The following is a 7,371-nucleotide window of genomic DNA, read 5'->3' as shown; positions in this document are numbered from 1 at the left end:
AACTGAAGACCACTGCTCTAATCCGTCTTACAAATGTGGATCGATTGTCTTACAGAGGTGGAGCAATTAACCGTTGTCTTTTGTTTTACTGATGTATTTCTTGGTTACACGCTCGACTGATTAAGTGTGGAATAGCATGTGAAGAAAAGGTCGCACCCAGCATATATTACTTTGACCTAACTGGAGAGTGGTTATCCTCATCTTTGTCAACATTTGGCGAAGAAAGTTGTCTTCAATTCTTTGTATGAGATAACCATCTTTAATAAGACAACAATCTGCTTTTGAAATCTTATCGATTTATCGGTCTACTCATATAGAAAGAAGTTCCTGGAAATATCTTTGAAACATGTGATATAGAATATATTTAATTGTAACATTATTATAACCACGATAACATTAAATAACTTGGACCTGCTTATTGAAATGAACCAATTTGGATAATTATTTACACTTTTTGACGCATTAAAAAATTACATCAGAAATGGATTCTACATAGTCACCTAAATCATATTGCATGAACAAACAGGGGTTAACTAATCAATGCATAAAATCGCAAATTTATGATATTACTTTACTACCCTCAGCTCATTTTATTTTGTTTTTGTATAGCAATTTGAGACATGAGATATATTTGAGATATTTGGTTTACTAAGGATTAAATCACGGTACTGAAAGCTAATTCCCAGAAATCAGGGGCAAGATATCAATTCCCAGGTCCATATACTTTCCACAAAACCTCATTTTGTAATTTTGCTTGCGATACAAAAAGGTTAAAAATTAAGAGGATTTAGATTTTGTTGCTTATGAATATTTACTTAATAGTTTACAGGTAATTAAATGGAGAGTATCAGAAGGTGTGATGGAAAATTGTCTTCAAGTTGACAAACACAAAACGAATTTGAGCTTGAAGATTATAATGCTGGTGCCCACCTTTTACGTATTTTGATTTGACTTACACTTGAATGTCAACTAATATGAGTTTATCGCCCAACGACGACAAGATTTTTGTTCGAATTTACTCCGCTTTATTCAAAAAGTAATTTTAAAGCAAGGTTCCTAGGTGTCTGCCGATTAAGACAATTATCTTACAATAAATATTGCTTTTGATGATATAAGCGGTTTATCATTGCAATGTTTTAGTAATTTTCCAACTTTTGATTGCAGTGAAAGAATAACGCTTTAAAGACGTTTGTTACTGAAAGGAAATATAAAAATAACTCAGCTGCCAACTCTTCACATTTTATAATAAATATCATCACTTGAAATGACAGCTTACAGACAAAAAATTATGTATCTGACTTGATCTTAATTGATAAGTAAAATACCACATTTAAAGCTGTTAATATAGAGTAACTTATTAAATGTATACACATGCACAACCAACTAAAGCCTTTCGAGTACATTCTATATATTATCCAATATTGTAAGGAAATTCGTCTCACACATATCTGGTGCAACAAAAATGCTGAATATGGATTTGGATTAAGACTAACTAAGAAGTACGTGCCTTATATGATACGACCTCAACCCGCAATAATGTTTTTCATGTTGCATTAACAAACAGGGATAACTAATCAATGCTTAAAATCGCAAGTTTATGATATTACTTTATTACCCTCAGCACTTTTTATTTTGTTTTGCATAGGAAATTGAGATGTGAGATACATTATTCGAGACACGTGATTCACTAAGGATTAAAATCACGGAACTGATAGCTAATTCTTAGAAGCCAGGCACAAGATATCAATTCCCAGGTGTATCTGCTTTTGTTGAAAACACATTATGTCAAACCATGCTTCATGATCACTATCTTTGAATGCACAATATTTTCCCAAAATGTGCTCATAACTGCGCTTTCATTTTGTCGTAAAATCCTCCTTTATTACAAGTTATCAATTCGATAGATCCAACGAAGTTTACCTCTGTGTGTGACCACGTGGCAATGCAACGAAATTCAATATAATATAAAATGCGACTTAATTTGCATATGGCTTGTTTTTGGGTCTCTGACGGAGCACATACTTTTGACATGCTTAATATTTTTCAACGAAATTCGCGATGGTGAATCAACGTGAGAAGCAATTGGCTCTATAATATTGAACGAGTCAATATATTCTCTATATTGTATGCAAATGTCACTATACGAAAAGGGAATTCATTCTAGAAATGTCATGTATTTATTTCTTTAGGAAGACATATACTCTGCTTGTTTCTATATCTACCCAGCATTCGACAACAAAGAATTTGTAATTTTCAAGATATCTTGATTTCATTCGAATTGATCTCACCTTAAACTCATTTCCCTACGGAGTTGTACCAATATATCCGATATCCGGTGATTGTACTCCGAAGTAGTTTGCACTTAATTATACATTTGTTCTTCACCTTGCTGGAATTACAATCAATACATGCAGAACGCTAGTCAGTAGTGGCTATTGTTAAACAAGACCCACTCTGTCACTTAACTAGGCGCTTGATACTATCGAATTCGGGGTTGAAATTAGCAAAATTAATTGTCTCGATCAAATGAAAAGCAATAATTTTCATTTCTTCGGTAAATGTCAGAAGACAACTATAATGCTTGGTACTGTAATTTTTTTCAAACCCTGGTGTTAAACTAAGGTGTTAAAATTAGGTTTCTGTTGTAAGAATTTCGATTTTCAAGGCTTCAACTTGGCCCGTGAGCTTTTTTTGGGTCAACGTTTTTGCTTTCCAAAGTTACACAATTCGCTAACGAAATATATTACTTTCTAAAGCACATCATATAGGGCCATATGTCATAGTTTTGTCAGAATTTCGGATTTGATTGCACCATTTTCAAATCCCTCTGGCAATTTTGTCAAAATCAACTCGTGAATGTACCCATGGATGGATGATTTTGCAAGCCACAATAGAAATATCGATTATTTCTGCTGGTTATATTAGAAACGAAGTACTGTTTAGACATTTTGGCAATCGGAAGTGAGAAACGGTGAAATCAAAACGAATATTCTGACAAAATTATAATATACATACCCACACGATATGCCTTACAGAGGTAGGAAATATCTTTCTTCAGCGAACTATATTAGTTTGACATGTTAAAAAATTAATTAAAATTTAGGCATGTAAAAATAAAAAAATCTTACACTGAAAGACACAATGTCATGCCTAATTTTAACACCAAGATTTTAATAAGGTATATCCGAGCACTGTGTTTTTAACTGACATTACTGAAGAAAAAAATGCTTTATATTTGACCGAGAAAATGAATTTCATAGCAAAAAGCTGTATCTCTGAATTGTGCTGATTTTAACATGTATCGATCGCATAACAATAGAAGCTGGTCAGTGGCGTACTGAGTAAAGAGTACACTGCGTAGTAAAACTAGACAAAACAGGTGGATTGTAATACTGATATCTTTGTTAATCCCATTCCCATCAAAGCTTTTAAGAAATTACAGCAAGTCAAACCCGCTATCTTATGTTCTCTTCCTTTTATCCTCTGTTTTATTATAGTCGGATGCTCTGCGAAATGATCCACTGCATGAGACAAATGATAACGCTTTATTTGTGATGGATTGATCTTTGTCAAAATGATATCAAATTGAATGTGGTCTAGGTTTTAACTACATAAAATCATATCCTTAAGGATTGACTTTACTACACCCCTGCCCAATTTTGTGCCTAATTTTGCATTTTTCTCAAAAATGATAGCGCATTGGTGAAAAGTAAGATATGTATATTAAAGGGGCAACTACTGCACAGACAACAGTTGTGGAGTTACAGTCAAAAATGAGGGAAAACCAATATTTGATCAATAAATCAATAACTACTTGTCTTGAGTTGTTGAATTTTCAGTGCAGTAGTTGTAGTCTTTGCCCCTATAATATACATATCTTACCTGTCACCAATGTGCTATAATGTTTGAGAAAAATGCAAAAATAGGCACAACATTGGCCAGGGGTGTAGTACCCCAGGCCTTAAACTCTGATGATTTTACTGCGAGAGTGCTTTATACTTTTCATCCATTCTCCATGAAATTATAAGCTCCATTAGGCAACGTTATGCGATACGTAATTAATATTATATTTTTTAATTGCTCTTCAGCAATATTGGGTTGTTATGTTTATTACGTATTTTTGTCCCGCCTGCAGCCACGTGCATTATTAAATCTAAGATTTGCAGCAAAGATTTTGTCAGACCTACTTAAGATTTAAGTCAGACCTATTCAAATCTAAGATTTTGTCAGACCTATTTTGGAATACGGGTCAGAAATTTGGAATCCATCTACCAAGGGTGTCATTACTGCTATTGAAAGAGTTCAAAGGTGTACTACCAGATTTATCCTTCAAAGTTCCGCCCCCTATGAAGAGCGTCTAAAAGAACTCAACCTTTCTAGTCTTGAGGACCGACGCAACCCCTTCGGACACGAAGGAAGATGGCTTGATCAAAAAAATATTTGTTATGCTTATTATAACTATTTTGGAAAGTAATTGTACACATTGTGACTAAGTGACGACGTTTACAATGATTTTTTTGGATACAATTGTACACATTATGACTAAGTAATGGCAGTAAACCTTGGTAACATATGTGAAGCAACTAACTTTAAGGAGGCTGTGTACTCTCAGACATGCATGTAGTAAAAGTGCAATAACTTTGTAATTATTCGCACAAGTATACATTTTTATGAAGGCAAGATATCAATAAATCTTAATATAAATACAGATTTGGGGGTAAAAACAACAATTATGAAGAAAATCACAAAAAGTGAGTTTTTGGCAATATTTGTTAGGTACATCATAACAAAAAACACTCTTTCCAAAATATTTTATTTTGTTTTTAGCTCAATCTTGAGGCTCCATTCCAAAAACGTTTTTTTTATTTTTTTGATATTGGCCTTATTTTTTGAGATATTGACCATATAAGGCATCAAATTGAACTTTTTTAAATTCACAAACGCCTATTTGCACAAAATGATGCCTAAAATCGGAAATAGACCAAAAAATGAGAAAACTGTTTCTTGAGTCGATCATGCTTTTTACGATGATCATATTTGCTTACCTATAGATGCTGTATTTATTGAGTTATCGTGTACCTAAATCGTCATTTTACCGGGAAAATGAACATTGAAATAATGGCCGTTGAAGTTTAAAGTGGTCACATTTTGCACTTTCATCGAATCTTACAGGAGAATGCGGCAGTTTTCGTTTTTGTACCTTATATTACGTGAATATCGGGTAAATCCACAGCCCCTTGAGAAGTTTGAGCGAAATCCATTCATAACTTGATATTTAAATCAGGGGAAAGAACTTGAAAAAACCCACATTTTATCAGCTAAAACGGAGCCATTTGACCACTAGGTTTTTGTGAAATCAGTGCTTCCGTGGTGTTTCCATAAGATGCGCCGCGCATGCAGATAAGCGTCGCGTATGCGTAGCGTATTTGTGCGTTAACAAATTGCGCGATACGCAACGCGATGCGTTGTTGCGCGCGTGTACCCTTGCTGGTTCAACAAAGATTTTCTTTCCTTTTCAATTTCAAACACGAGTGGAATAGTGAAATAAAATCCTTAAAATATTGCAATTGGAGTTTACAAATCTGGATTTTCATTCCTTGTATTTATAAAAAACATAACAAAGTACAAACATATAAAAAAAAACTCAATTTTGCGAAAGAAACAATGTCTAGAGTACACAGCTGCCTTAAGCCTCTGTTTCTTTTTTCTGTTGTCTTCATACGTCCGTATCTGTAGGCTCCTAAATGTCATTAATTTGGTATAAAATGCTAATAAACAGTTCTTGTCTTTGGAGAGACCGAGAAAGACATTACACTTAATAAACTTGATTTCTGAGACTAATTTTGTTACTCCACCCTACACGATCCATTTTCGGGCCCATCACCGACCAGTTACTCCTAACTATCTCTGTAATAATAGGCCTACAGAGTGGTATTGCCAAAACAATGTATTCAGAGCAAATTATAAACTGAATTGAAGTATTAACAAAAGAGTTAAAAATTATTTATAATGCTGTACAAACTATACTAAATAACTCCTATATATTGATAAGATTAGTCACACTGTGTACAACTGAACACAATATATTAGTCTTATATTTACAAGGTGAGGCACACTGTGTACAATTGTACACACCATTTAAAAAAAAATTCTACACCACACATGTTTGAAGCATTTGATCAATAATAGTGTGCCATGTGTTCTACATGTCTTATACTAACCCCCTGACTAGAATTTAGCTTGTCCACAATGTTATTTCATATAAAATTAAACAGGGAAAGTACCAGTCTTTTGGCAACGTGTTGTAGTGGGTGATGCCCTCTTAGATTGTGAAAAGTGACATTCAGCTAGGCGAGGGCGCTCTGCACTGGAGGATAGCGCATGAATGCACAATTGTGCACATGGTGTTTATTTGCAGTAATATGCTTCCCTGGTATACAGGGAGCAATATAAGTTCACGTGTACAATTGTACAAAGTATGTACGAAGGGGTTAAAGATAACATCCTGCTCTTCAAGGGTTTACATGACATGTCTTTTATCTAATTACAAGTGGCACTAAATTAATTTGGTAAAGATCTACTGACGCGCCTACAATTATCCCAAATAAGTGCAATACCAATATTTTTAAGCAGACATTCTTTAACCGTGTGTACATATCCTGGAATACTCTCCCTGCTGACGTTACGAATGTTCAAATGTTCAAATGTTTCAAATCTGAGCTTCTTACTGACCACTACATCTCAAGTTAACTTGTCAGTATACCTACTTTGCGCACTTTCACTCGTGCTTATATAAATTATACGATGTCTTGACTCTATATTGGCAACTCAATTTTAGTATTATATTGTATTTTTAATGTATTTGATAGTGTTTTTAAATGTGTTTATAATTATGTACTGTGCAATTTTAGTTCTTTTATTTGGTGTATGTATATGGGACCCCATCTAGTGGGCATGCGAGCCTGTATAAACTAAACTAAACTAAACTAAACTAAACTAAACTAAACTAAACTAAACTAAACTAAACTAAACTAAACTAAACTAAACTAAACTGAACTAAACTGAAATCTAAGATTTGCAGCAAGTTAAAAAAGAATTAGAGCCATTATTACATTAGAGAGTGTAATAATTATGTTACAAATGCGTGTCGATTGTCTACAGAGGTGGAGCTGTTAACCCTTGCAGGGTTTGGGGGCCCTGGCCCAGGCCAAAATGTGGAGGCCCCAAACTGACCGTGAGAAAGGCATGTGTACCCAAATCGCTAAGCTTTGGTTTACAAACAGGGGGACTACTAAAAGGTGGCGTAAGCATTACAATTGAGAGAGAGACGAGCATATTTGTCTAGGACATGGGCGCGCTAAGCGGGCAAAA

Source organism: Amphiura filiformis, chromosome 10, assembly GCF_039555335.1.
Source record: "Amphiura filiformis chromosome 10, Afil_fr2py, whole genome shotgun sequence".
In the NCBI taxonomy this organism is placed as follows: domain Eukaryota; kingdom Metazoa; phylum Echinodermata; class Ophiuroidea; order Amphilepidida; family Amphiuridae; genus Amphiura; species Amphiura filiformis.
The sequence above is the reverse complement of the archived record's forward strand: the minus strand, read 5'-3'. Positions refer to the sequence as shown.